We start from the raw sequence: 14,932 nt of genomic DNA, 5'->3' as shown, positions 1-14,932 counted from the left end.
GCCAGCCACTTGCTCTCTGATGCTCCTCTGGCCAATCGTGACGCAAGCTACACTTTCATAATAATCTTCTGAAAAAGCTGTAAGTCCCATAAGCCTTATCACTGCACATACACACCTTACTGTTGACCCGAACAATGGTAACCTTTTCCTGATTACCAGCTTGACTCCCAGACTTGCTCTGAATGACCTGTAATGGAAACAGTAAATTAAACCACTCTTAAAAACAAGAACATGTCTCTACTGAAGCGCTTCACGAATATGCTGCTGACTCTGAATTCTAAAAGAAGCTCTCCAAAAGTATGACCAGCAAAGGCATTATCACTGGGGCTACATTGATATTCCAAGTAAACTACCATAAAAGACCTGTATTCATTTGCATGGATATTTTAATATGCTTTTAAAAATCAATCTTATTACCCTATACTTGTGCCTCCAGGGGGATTACAAACTTTCCATGCCTGGAATATTATCATGGTGCTTTACTTTGGAGAAAAATATGTGTTAATTAATCAGTTCGGGCTGACATATCACAGACTGGGTGGATTAAACAACAGAAATTTATTTCTGTAAGTTCTGGAGGCTAAAAGTCCAGATCAAGGTGCTGGCTGATTCAGCTTCTGGTGAGAGATCTCTTCTCACATTGTGGATAGCTGTCTTCTTGCTCTCTCCCACATAGTGAAGAGAAAGATCTTTCTGTCATCCTCCCCTTATAAAGCCAAAGTCCTATCAGATTAGGGACCCCATCCTTATTACCTTCTTAAATTACCTTCTAAATCTTAATTACCTTCTAAAGACCCTATCTCCAGATACAGTCACATTGGGAGTTAAGTCTTCAACATATGAATCTGGCGGGGGGGGGGGGGGGGGGGGACAGAACTTAGTCTATAACAGGATGTTATAGTGTTTTAAAGTCATTGCCTTCCTTTAAGCAAGCAAAAATCTCCAGTGACTTTTGCATCTGAGATCCTGCAAACATATGGATATTCATTCACTGACCCTCAAGGTTGAACTATTAATCAGCAAGAATTTCCTTCCTGACGTATTTTTACTTTCACATCTTTCTGAAAAGTGTATACCTGACAATACACTAACAATACCACCTTTGTCTTTAAATTGGGTATTAATTGCTTTCTAATGCCAAAAACTGGGGGTACTTTGAGAAAACAAGGCATTTTCTAGAGCATCACCTCCCCTTCAGGGCAAGAAAGCACACGGGAGAAGTGCAAATTGACAAGAGTTACCAGTGTTTCTTTAAGGCTTTCCTCATTAATATCAGTATTCTTTCCCTTGCACTAATCAAACAAAATTACTGGTTTGGGGGACCCTCCCCAAGCGTGAAAAGCAATAATAATAGTCTGGGCCACCTAAGCTGGAGATACAAGAGTCGATTAAGATTAATTTCCTAATTTAAAAATTATTTTGGTGGGGTGGAAAAGGGCATTTCAGTCCTGTCACCTCCACACACAGCCAGGCCCCACGCATGGCCGATCTGATTATTGTGGCGAGCTCTGCCCATCCGCATTTCTATCGGCTCAGGGGAGCTAGCGTGTAGGGGCAGAGATTGCAGCCTGCCCTGCCACCGTCTTCCATTCTCTGCTTACATTTTCCTTCAGAGCAAAGATGAAAATCATCGTTAAGCCTGAGTCCCAACCCCACCTCCCCCTCTTCTCTCCTTTTAGATGACCTGCTTGTTCCTCTGATCAGCAGACCAGCAAGAAACATCTGCAGCACACATAACAGAAAAAGAAACACATAAACAGCTGCACCCCCTGGATTAAGGGTCAATAGACTTCCTGATACAGAAGGTCCTCTCCCTTTGCAGGGTGTCTGGTTGCTTTTGCACACCACTGTTAGAGACTCCACGTTTCTTCCCCAGCCTTTGCCATTGCATTTGACCCAACTTGTTCAGAACATCAGCAAGGTGTCACACCATTTTCCTCCCAGTGGCTCCCTCTTGTCCCCCAGTCTAGGAGGGGGCTGTACCAGATGCACAGCAGGCCCTTCCCTCAGCTTCCCTTTGCAAAGCCCAAGAGAAAGATTCAGAAGAGGACAACAGCTGCAGTGCTGGCTTGTTCTTGACAAATGGGCCTGTCACTCTTCCTATTGATTAGCAATATTATGACATTTCCCTTCAAAAAACACAGATGTGGCATGGCTAGTGACAAGGCTGTAGCTCTGGGTGGAGAAAGGTTTACCTTTGTTGGCTCTTCCTCCTCTGCATCTGTTCAGCTTCAGGGGGATTAAGAAACAGATTCTGATGGTATTCAAAAGATGTGAAGAAGTGCGGTTTCTGACACTATTACAGAAGGCATCATGGTAAATATGGGAGAGAAAGCACATGAGAGATCGGTCCAGGACAGTGTGGAAAACAAAGGGCACCCTAGGTGATGGGGCCTCCCTCTGTCTTGGCAGAGCCACTCTTCAAGTCTCCTGACTACATAAATCAAGCCATGGAAGGATCTGTCATTTCTGTCCCTTTGCATGAAACGCATGAAGGGAACTGGTGAATTGGTGGTTCACTGCCTTCTCCCCTCCAAAAGTGTCTTTAATCTTCTCATCCTGGCCCTATGGGGCTGAGGGTGTATTAAGGGGGGGAATACACCTAAGTCCATTTTCTTTCCCTTGTACAAAGCATTCACATGATAACATGTGCCTACTTTAATTTGTGAAACTTCTGTGGGGACCTTCCCCCCAACCTATTCCCAACATCTATTCCCATGTCAAGGGGGAAAAAAAGGTGTTCTGAATAGCAGTCCATTTAAGTAAAAAAGGAAAAGTGCATCTTGCAGTCCAACATATGGTACATTTTGAGGTAAATTACAGGTAATTCATGAACATTCCCAGCAGAGAGATTGCCATCATGGGACTCTTGTATATCCATTATGTTCTATTCTCATTTTTGTGGTTAAAGGAATCTCTCAAGCCTTTGAAGCAGAAAAGGCAACACTCTCTGCACCATTTTGTCCTGCTAAGGAAAGTTATTATCCTGCTAATACACAGGACTGATCCAGCAACTTGATTTAGGCAAAGTTGATAGAAAGCAGGCTGTGAGGGGGCATGTGTAGCACGGGTTTTACAACGCGAAAGATCTGGGGGCTGGCAAGCGCAACAGTTAAATAGGAAAATAAAACCTGAGCAAACCAGAAACAGTCAGGCCAATGCTATTGGATGAAAGAGAAAAGAAAAGAGGAAGACACTTGGGGGATGGAGAGAAGAAACAAAAGGAAGAAAAATACTGCCTGTTAGCCCTGGGGGTCGGTGATGTAAATTAATATGAGCTAAATGGGATGTGACCAATTTGCAAGGCATTTGTTTCTCTCTCGTGAGATGGGAAATCTCTGTCCCAAGCAATCAGAACTCGCCTTAGGCTACCCCCAGACTAGTCGCTATAACTGTGTTGACCATATCTCTTAATATACAGAACCCCTCACAGCTCCTATTACATTCCAAGTCCCGCAACCTTGTAAATGTACTCCTGTGGCACTAACATCTCTCTCCTTGGGACAAAACCTACATGTTGGGTCTGGGGTTGTTGAGAAAGATGAAAGGGAGATGGAGCAGGGGAGAAAAGAAAGGACAAAACAATCTCTCTCGGCATATTTGGCCCCTCTGCATTGTTTGAGCAGCCTTTGTGTCTGGACCGCCTGCAAGAATTACGCAACTTCCAACATCTCCTTCACATCAAAGAGCTTCTGGAAGAGCTCTCCAAGCTCTGAGGCTGAGCTGTCCTGTGCCTCCCCTACCCTTGTCCTAAATCAAGCTTTTATCTGCCTTCCCATCAGAACTGATGCTAAGCGTTCCTGACACACACATCCTCCAAATAATTTGAACTTGATCTGAGGCTTTTGGTCCTCTTAACTCAAAAAAAAAAATTGCCTACGATTTGCTTGGCAGCCATCCACCTCAGCATAATCAATTGTGGGTAGTGATGTTGATGTTCGAGAAGCAGCAGTTGCCATGGCAATGCAGAGTTCAAAGGAAGGGCCCTCGGTGGTATCAGAATAAGGGAGAGTGATAATGTAACACGAAGGCTTGTGTCTTCTCAGGGAGGGACAGGAGCTGGTCATGTGATGGGGGGAGTGGGGCAGCCTGGACCATTCAGCATTACAATTATATCTGAACTATGCATTTATTTGGCATTTTGGGGATCTACTTGCTTAATAAGAAGTGTTCATGGTAGGGATTTTGAGGACTGTATCCTAGCCTCAACTCTGTAGTTAAAGAGTTGAGAGACCTTAACCTTGTTGCTCATAAGTTTCCTTAGCTATAAAATGAAGGGTTGGACTAATAAAATCCCACTTCTTTTCTATTGCTAAAATGCTCTGATTCAATCACTCTAGGCGATCTAGGGACTTTCTGGATCCATCAGATAGTACCCTGATGTGGGCCACGTTCTATTTATCAAAGTCCTGCAAGACGGAAAAATGGGTGGATATCGCTGACTCTGGGAATCAGACATTCATGGACCAAGTGCTTATTAAGCACCTAGTTGGTTCTGGGTACTGAGACAAGGAGCTGAGAGGGTGGAAAAGGCAGACAAAGCCCCTATTCTCAGCAAATGAGCATTCTGGCAGGAGAGACAAGTGTACACATAAATACACAATGGATCATGTAATAGTGGTGTGGAAAGGGTCACCATGGTGAATACAGTGTGTGGCTGAAAAATTCCTTCGTGGTCTAGGTGGGCTGGGGGAGTGTCAGGGAGGCTTCTCGGAATAAGTGGTCTTTGAGATAAGATCCGAAGGATGAGAGGGAGTTAACTAGACAAAGGGAGGAAAGATAAGGCCTTGCAGACAGAGGAAAGGGCATGTGAAGCTTGGAAGTGGGAGGAACTCAGATGAGTTGTGCAGTGGGCCTGGGGAGGGGGGCATGGCCCCATCAGGCCAGGTCAGGAAGGGCACATTCAGTTGTTTTGTTTTTAACCTGGGAGCAACGAGAGGTCAGTGAGGGTTTATAAACAGGGTTGGCTACTCAGATTTACATTTTTAAAAGACCACTTCTGCTGCATTATGGGGGACAATGGCAATTTGGGGGTTGGGGGTGGTACTTGGATTTCAGAGATAAGAACATCCTCAAGACAATTGTAAATAATTCAGGAATCAAATTTCCTTTACTCCAAGTTACCTATTTTGATAGTTGAAGGCAATTCAAAAAATAATTTCACAACCTTTTCTCCTTTGCCTTGCCTGGGTGGACACATCCTGCAATGACTTTCCTCAACTCCAATTGGTTGAAACTGCCAAGAGAATTTGTGTAACCAGGGTGAATTATTATTGACCTATTATTCTTCCAGAGTACCTCCACTGGCCTGCAGACACTTCCTTCCAAGCAGGGTGGGAGTTGGGGAAGAGTATGTATGAAATGTTTTCTGAAATGTTTCCTCCTAAATTTCAGAAATGTTCACACAGCCATCCATGGAGTTGTACCCAATAATATATCTACTTTGGAATGGGACAAATCTCAGCTTCAAAAATGCAGAAAGTATGCCTGTAAAGAGTTATTTTTATGCCAGTGCTTATTGGGGGTTTGGGGGGTATCAGATGGTCCTTGCAGGGAGAAGTTGGGTTTTGTGGTTTTTTTCCGGCCGTGCTGTGCAGCTGGTGGGATCTTAGTTTCTTGACCAGGAATTGAACCCAGGCCCTCAGCAGGGAAAGCATGGAGTCCCAACCACTGGACTGCCAGGGAATTCCCAGGGAGAAGTTCTGAGCAGCCAGGGTTTTCAAAGTGAGAACAACTCAACAGTCAGCTAGGTGATGAGTTTGGGATGCCTGGGGGACAGAGGCAGGGCAGTGGATGAATAGCATAGAAAACTCTTGTCACTTTTTCCAGTTAAAATGCATTGCATTTTTGCTATTTGCTATGGCCCATGCTAACTGCTTTACGTTCTTTACCTTGAATAATCCTCAGAACAGCCTCATGAATAGGCACTCTTATTATCTCCATTTCATAGATGGTGAAAGGGAGACTTTTCAGACCCTCACATGGACCCCTCTAGAAGGAGGGAAATGATGGGGAGAAGCTCAAGGAAGGAAGCTTCAGGCTTCTGACCCTTCTCTCCCTTCAATCTCATGCCCCCTTCCTCTCTTGTTCCTGCCTCCTTCTTCCCTACTCCTAGAGGGAGTCTGCAGGGAAAGATTTACAAACAAGGAAAAGCTCTCTAACCCCCTTATAAACTTTATGGGCCATGTGGACATGTACAAATCAGATATAAACATGATGTCCAGGGCCAGAGTTCTGTAAATAGTGATATCACTGAGGAAAATCTCCAGGAGAATCTGGTTCCTGGGAGAGAACAGACAAGGGTCCTGAAAATAGCGTGTGAAGAATGATGAAAGCTGCTTTGAAGTGAGGCCCAGGGCCTGTTGTGTTTTCAGCAGCTTTCCCCCTGCAGCCCTTGGAATTTTAGCTGTAATAAAAAGATACCAAAAGAAAACAGCTGGTCTTCGGACTTGTTAAAGTAGAAGCAATGTGTGGCCCTCTAGAGAGCAACGTTATGGTGGGAAAGCAGGTGTGACGAGGAGGAGGGCCGAAGGGTGGTCTTCAGAACTAGTGCCTTAGGCCCACGAAGGTTTCACCATACATGTCAAATGCTGGGCGGGTTTTAGGGCACTTCCACTAAATTCTCTCCTTGGGTCCACACCAGCTCCGTTGGGTAACTAGGGAAATATCAGCATACCCATTTTACAAATGAGGATGGTAGAGGGTTGACTTGGCCAAGGGGAAGGCTGAGAGGGGTTATACTGCCCGGGTAGTGTCATCTGGTGACAAAGATGGGAGCCTGAAGATAAGACGGAGGTTCTGAGCCAAGCTCTGCCTCTGCCTGTGAGTCTTCTCATCTGTGTCCACAGTCCTGAAGACTGTCCTGTGACAGAGTTGGTTGCTGAGGGCCTGACACCTGAGAAAACATTAGGGAGCACACTCAGTCATTGATTCCAGTAATAATGTGGTCCAGAGACCCTTAAGAGCAATAGTGCCGGGGCTTCCCTGGTAGCGCAATCGTTAAGAATCCACCTGCCAATGCAGGGGACACGGGTTCGATCCCTGGTCCAGGAAGATCCCACATGCCACAGAGCAACTAAGCTTGTGTGCCACAACTACTGTACCTGTGCTCTAGAGCCCGCGAGCTACAACTACTGAGCCAGTGTGCCACAACTACTGAAGCCTGCACACCTAGAGCCTGGGCTCCGCAACAAGAGGAACCCCCACTCGATGCAACTAGAGAAAGGCTGTGCGCAGCAATGAAGACCCAATGCAGCCAAAATAATAAATAAATAAATAAAAGCAATCATTTAAAAAAAAAGAAAAATGAGCAATAGTGCCATTAAGGTGGATAAGAGCCAGCCCCCAAGATCCCCACCTCTTGATATTCATACCCTTGTGCAGCCCCTCTTACATGTATCAGGGTTGGTCTGTGTGGCCAATAGAATATGGTGAAAGGGATGGATGTCATTTCTGAGACATAAATACTGTGGCCTCCATCTTTAGTTCTCTCTCTCTCTCTCTCTCTCTCTCTCTCTCAAATCACTTGCTCTAAGTACAGCTGGCCTGCAGGTTGTGAGGACAGTCAAGCAGCCTATTGAGAGGACCTTATGTCAAGGAACTGAGTTCTCTACTCAACAGTCAGTGAGAAGCTGAGTCCTCCCAACAACCACACAAATGAGCTTGGAAGTGGATCCTTCCCCAGCTAAACTTTCAAATGACGGCAGCCCAAGTTGAGAGCTTGACAGTGGCCTCATGAGAACTGTGAAAAAGAAGCACTCAGCTGAGCTGCTCCCAAATTCCTGACCCATAGAAACTGAGATCATAAAGGTTTGTTGTTTTAACCTGCAAAGTTATAGGGTAATTTGTTACACACCAATAGATAACTAAAATGTTGCCTATGCCACCACTCTTCTGCTCTGAGGCACTAAGGAGAAATGGCAGAGGAAGAGAACTGTTATAATTTCTAATACTTTATTGCTGTTCATCTAAGAAAGATGGTCAACAAAACCCTGCATTGTAAAGAATACCACAAAAGAAATGCTTTTCATATACAGATTATGTGATCAATGGGACTAAATAGGCATTCTGCTAAGATCTGGGGATACACACAGCAAAAAACAGAAGTACTATAGTGGCAATAACTTAGAGACCTGAGTTGAATCTCAAGGATGAGTAGGGAGAGGAGCAGAAGACAGGGAGGAAAGTGAGCAAAGTAACAAGGAAAGAAAGAGCAGAATATATATGAAGAACATGAAAGACTTTGATATGACTAAAGCAAAGCAGAAAATGACATAAGATGAAACTGGTTTGCCAAGAGAACATCAGCCTTGACTAAAGGGGTTGGCAAACAATGGTCACCCTGTTAAATCAGTTGCTGCAAGAAAAGATCAAATGTTGGTTCACAGAGTTCATGGACAGCTGTGTTGTCCAATATAGCAGTCACTAACCACACAGAGCTATTTAAATTTAAATTAATTAAAATCAAGTAAATTTAAAATTTTAATTCCTCAGTTGCACTATCCACATTCAAATGCTCAAGAGCCACCTGGAGCTAATGGCTAGTTTATCGGACAAAGCAGATATAGAAAATATCTATCATCCCGGAAAGTTCTATTAGACAGCTTTCATGTATAGCATTTGCTAGATAATGTCACAAGTATACACTGAAATTTTAAGACAAGCTGCATAAAAGATCTGCATGCGTCATAGAGACAATATCCAATACAGCTTTTAGGAGGCAGATGCTGCCTAGGTATCCAGGCTTAGACCAAATCTCTGGAATGTAATTGTAATGTGATTCTTCAAGTGCCTTCCTTGTACCCTTGGGCATGTACATTTCTTAAAGGTAAATAACTGCATAATAATAACTATATAGATATGCTTAATATTGTAGTTTTATATATATCAGTAAATTTCATAAAACTCTGCATGGTATTTTTTCTCCACTGAAATCCTGTTAGTGGAGGATTTCACACAGGTTACACATAGGTTACACACAGAGCTGTAGTGTTCTAAGGAACACAATTGGAGAAATTTTATCGGCCAGGAGGAATCTGAAGAGAGTGATATGACTAGCTTCACAATTTAATAGCTTTTGTGGAAAACATCAAGCAGGGGCCGGTGAGGAAAAGGCAGGCAATTAGGATATGGTTGCCATGATCCAGGAGAGAGCACTGAGGGCCTGAAATAGAGCATGGATAGAGAGCAGGCCCTGGGTGAGGTGCCAGAGATGCAAAAAGATAACCTGAACATGGTCCTTGCCCTGAAGATGATCTCAGTCTTGTGGGATGCCACAAAGAAAAGGACAGATATGTCACTGTCTAAAGACAAAGTCTTGCTACAGAAAGCCATTTAAAGTACAAGATGAGGGACTTCCCTGGTGGTGCAGTGGCTAAGACTCTGCGCTCCCAATGCAGGGGGCCTGGGTTCAATCCCTGGCCAGGGAACTAGATCCCACATGCATGCGGCAACTAAGAGTTCACACGCCACAACTAAGGAGCCCACATGCAACAACTAAAACCCGGCACAACCAAATAAATTTTTTTTTTAAGTGCTTTTCCCTCCTCCTATTTTTCACTATTGTGGCACTGATGTACCTTTTGGTTGTTGATTCATCTATAATTTTATTTTTATATTCTTCCAAAAATATCTGTTAGTTTCCTAGTCTAATTGTATTTTTTACTTTTTTATTGTTGTTTTTTTTTTTGTCACCCAGGCAGCTTGTGGGATCCTTGTTCACTAGCCCGGGGTCAGGCCAAAGCTCCTGCAGTGGGAGCTCTGAGTCTGAACCACTGGACTAACAGAGAACCTCAGACCTCAGGCAATATTCATCGGAGTGAGGTCTCACAGAGTTCCTCATCTCAGCACCAAGACCCAGCTCTACCCAATAGCCTACAAACTCCAGTGTTGGAAGCCTCAGGCCAAACAACCAGTAAGACAGGAACACAATCCCACTCATTAAAAAAAAAAAAAAAATGAGATGGCAAAAAAATATGTCACAGATGAAAGAGCAAGGTAAAAACCTACAAGACCAAATAAATGAAGAGGAAATAGTCAATCTACCTAAAAAGAATTCAGAGTAATGATAGTAAAGATGATCCAGAATCTCAGAAATAGAATGGAGGCACGGATCAAGAAAATACAAGAAATGTTTAACAAAGATCTAGAAGAACTAAAGAACAAACAGAGATGAACAACACAGTAACTGAAATGAAAAATACACTTGAAGGAATCAATAACAGAATAACCGAGGCAGAAGAACGAATAAGTGAGCTGGAAGATAAAATGGTGGAAATAACTGCTGAGGAGCAGAATAAAGAAAAAAAAAGAATGAAAACAATTGAAGACAATCTCAGAGACCTCTGGGACAACACTAAACGCACCAACATTCAAATTATAGGGTCCCAGAAGCAGAGAAAAAGAAAGGGTCTGAGAAAATATTTGAAGACATTATAGTTGAAAACTTCCCTAACATGGGAAAGGAAATAGGCATCCAAGTCCAGGAAGCATAGAGAGTCCCATAAAGGATAAACCCTAGGAAAAACACACCAAGATACATATTAATCAAACTAACAAAAATTAAATTCAAAGAAAAAATATTAAAAGCAGCAAGGGAAAAACAAAAAATAACATACAAAGGACTCCCCATAAGGTTATCAGCTGATTTTCAGCAGAAACTCTGCAGGCCAGAAGGAGTGGCAGGATATACTTAAAGTGATGAAAGTTGATGAAACAACCTACAACCAAGATTACTCTACCCAGCAAGGATCTCATTCAGATTCAATGGTGAAGTCAAAAGCCTTTTGGCCAAAAAAAAGCTAACAGAATTCAGCACCACCAAACCAGCTTTACAACAAATGCTAAGGAAACTTCTCTAAGCGGGAAACACAAGAGAAGAAAAAGACCCACAAAAACAAATCCAAAACAATTAAGAAAATGGTAATAGGAACATACATATCAATAATAACCTTGAATATAAATGGATTAAACGCCCCAACCAAAAGACACAGACTGGCTGAATGGATACAAAAACAAGACCCATATTATGCTGTCTACAGGAGACCCACTTCATACCTAGGGACACATACAGCCTGAAAGTGAGGGGATGGAAAAAATATTCCATGCAAATGGAAATCAAAAGAAAGCTGGAGTAGCAATACTCATATCAGATAAAATAGACTTTTAAATAAAGACTGTTACAAGAGATAAGGAGGGACACTACATAATGATCAAAGGATCAATCCAAGAAGAAGATATAACAATTATAAATGTTTATGCACCCAACATAGGAGCACCTCAATACATAAGGCAAATGCTAACAACCATGAAAGGAGAAATCGACAGTAACACAGTAATAGTGGGGGACTGTAATACCTCACTTATACCAATGGACAGATCATCCAAACAGAAAATAAATAAGGAAACACAAGCTTTAAACAACACAATAGACCAGATAGATTTAACTGATATTTATAGAACATTCCATCCAAAAGTGGCAGAATACACTTTCTTCTCAAGTGCACATGGAACATTCTCCAGGATAGATCACATCTTGGGTCACAAATCAAGCCTTGGAAAATTTAAGAAAATTGAAATCGTATCAAGCATCTTTTCTGACCACAATGCTATGATACTGGAAATCAATTACAGGAAAAAAACTGTAAAAAACAAAAATACATGGAGGCTAAACAGTGCGCTACTAAATAACCAAGAGATCACTGAAGAAATCAAAGAAGAAATTTAAAAAATACATAGAAACAAATGACAATGAAAACACGATGACCCAATACCTATGGGACACAGGAAAAGCAGTTCTAAGAGGCAAGTTTACAGCAATTCAATCCCACCTCAAGAAACAAGAAAAATCTCAAATAAACAATCTAATCTTACACTTAAAACAACTAGAGAAAGAAGAACAAAGAAAACACAGTCAGAAGGAAAGAAATCATAAAGATCAGAGCAGAAATAAATGAAATAGAAATGAAGAAAACAATAGCAAAGATCAATAAAACTAAAAGCTGGTTCTTTGAGAAGATAAACAAAATTAATAAACCCTTAGCCAGACTCATCAGGAAAAAAAGGGAGAGGACGCAAATCAATAAAATTAGAAATGTAAAAGGAGAAATCACAACACTGCAGAAATACAAATGATTATAAGAGACTACTACAAACAACTATATGCCAGTAAAATGGACAGCCACAAAGAAATGGACAAATTCTTGGAAAGGTAAAATTTTCCAAGGCTGAACCAGGAAGAATTAGAAAATATAACCAGACCTATCACAAGTAATGAAATTGAAACTGTAATTGAAAATCTTCCAACAGGGATTCCCTGGTGGCGCAGTGGTTAAGAATCTACCTGCCAATGCAGGGGACACGGGTTTGAGCCCTGGTCCGGGAAGATCCCACATGCCACGGAGCAACTAAGCCCGTGCGCCACAACTACTGAGCCTGTGCTCTAGAGCCTGCGAGCCACAACTACTGAGCCCACGTGCCACAACTACTGAAGCCCATGTGCCTAGAGCCCATGCTCCGCAACAAGGGAAGCCACCGCAATGAGAAGCCCACGCACCACAACAAAGAGTAGCCCCCACTCCCCACAACTAGAGAAAGCCCATGCACAGCAACAAAGACCCAATGCAGCCAAAAATAAATTAATTAAATAAATTAATTTAAAAAAAAATCTTCCAACAAACAAAAGTCCAGGACCAGAAGGCTTCACAGGCAAATTCTATCAAACATTTAGAGAAGAGCTAACACCTATCCTTCTCAAACTCTTCCAAAAAATTACAGAGAGAGAAATATTCCCAAATTCATTCTACGAAGCCATCATCACCCTGATACCAAAGCCAGAAAAAGATATCACAAAAAAAGAAAATTATAGACCAGTATCACTGATGAACATAGCTGCAAAAATCCTGAACAAAATGCTAGCAAACAGAATCCAACAGCACATTAAAAGGATCATACACCATGATCAAGTGGGATTTATCCCGGGATGCAAGGTTTCTTCAATATACGCAAATCAATGTGATACACCACATTAACAAATTAAGGAATAAAAAACATATGATCATCTCAATAGATGCAGAAAAAGCTTTTGACAAAATTCAACACCCATTTATGATGAAAACTCTCCAGAAAATGGGCATAGAGGGAACCTACCTCAACATAATAAAGGCCATATATGACAAACCCACAGCAAGCATCATACTCAATGGTGAAAAACTGAAAACATTTCCACTAAGATCAGGAACAAGACAAGGATGTCCACTCTCACCACTATTATTCAACATAGTATTGGAAGTCCTAGCCACAGCAATCAGAGAAAAAAAGAAATAAAAGAAATACAAGTTGGAAAAGAAGAAGTAAAACTGTCACTATTTGCCAATGACATGATATTATACATAGAAAATCTTAAAAATGCCACCAGAAAACTACTTGAGCTAATCAATGAATTTGATAAGGTTGCAGTATACAAAATTAATGCACAGAAATCTCTGCCGTTCCTATACATCAACAATGAAAAATCAGAAAGAGAAATTAAGGAAATACTCCCATTTACCATTGCAACAAAAAGAATAAAATACCTAGGAATAAACCTGCCTAAGGAGGCGAAAGACTTGTACTCAGAAAACTACAAAACACTGATAAAAGAAATCAAAGATGACATAAACAGATGGAGAGATATACCATGTTCTTGGATTGGAAGAATCAATATTGTGAAAATGACTATACTATCCAAAGCAATCTACAGATTCAATGCAATCCCTATCAAACTACCAACGGTATTCTTCACAGAATTAGAACAAAAAATTTTACAATTTGTATGGAAACACAAAGACCCCAAATAGCCAAAGCAATCTTGAGAAAGAAAAACAGAGTTGGAGGAATCAGGCACCCCCGACTTCAAACAATACCACAAAAGTACAGTAATCAAGAGAGTATGGTACTGGCAAAAAAACAGAAATATAGATCAATGGTACAGGTTAGAATGCCCAGAGATAAACCCATGCACATATGGGCACCTAATTTACAACAAAGGAGGCAAGAACATACAACGGAGAAAAGACAACCTGTTCAATAAGTGGTGCTGGGAAAACTGGACAGCTACATGTAAAAGAATGAAATTAGAACTCTCCCTAACACCATACACAAAAATAAACTCCAAATGTATTAAAGACTTAAATGTAAGACCAGACACTATAAAACTCTTAAAGGAAAACATAGGAAAAACACACTTTGACATAAACCACAGCAAGATCTTTTTGGACCCACCTCCTAGAGTAAAGGAAATAAAAACAAAAATAAACAAATGGTACTTAAAAGCTTTTGCACAGCAAAGAAAACCATAAGCAAGACAAAAAAACAGCCCTCAGAATGGGAGAAAATATTTGCAAATGAAACAACAAACAAAGGATTAATCTCCAAAATATACAAAGAGCTCATGGAGCTCAGTATCAAGAAAACAAACAATCCAGTTAAAAAATCGGCAGAAGACCTAAATAGACATTTCACCAAGGAAGACATACAGATGCCCAAGAGGCACATGAAAAGATGCTCAACGTCACTAATTATTAGAGAAATGCAAATCAAAACTACAATGAGATATCACCTCATGCTGGTCAGAATGGCCATTATCAAAAAATCTAGAAACAATAAATGCTGGAAAGGGTGTGGTGAAAAGGGAACGCTCCTGCACTGTTGGTGGGAGTGTAAATTGATACAGCCACTGTGGAAAACAGTATGGAGGTTCCTTAAAAAACTAAAAATAGAACTACCATACGACCCAGCAATCCCACTACTGGGCATATACTCTGAGAAAACCATAATTCAAAAAGAGTCATGTACCACAACGGTCACTGCAGCACTATTTACAATAGCCAGGACATGCAACCAACCTAAGTGTCCATCAACAGATGAATGGATAAAGAAGATGTGGCACATATGT

General features: G+C 41.5%; 1 protein-coding gene across 1 annotated transcript in view; it reads right to left on the bottom strand.

The window, feature by feature from the left end:
• LOC307191369 (uncharacterized protein) overlaps positions 1-14,932 on the bottom strand; it is a gene marked incomplete at its 3' end in the record, with an annotated part of 547,413 nt that overhangs the window by 312,424 nt on the left and 220,057 nt on the right. The window contains exon 10 of the mRNA XM_079931381.1: positions 116-187. The remainder of the gene's footprint in view (positions 1-115; positions 188-14,932) is intronic.

Source organism: Stenella coeruleoalba (genome assembly GCF_951394435.1).
Source record: "Stenella coeruleoalba genome assembly, chromosome: 9".
NCBI classification, from domain to species: Eukaryota; Metazoa; Chordata; class Mammalia; order Artiodactyla; family Delphinidae; genus Stenella; species Stenella coeruleoalba.
Note: the sequence above shows the minus strand (reverse complement) of the source record. Positions and strands in the feature narration are given on the sequence as shown.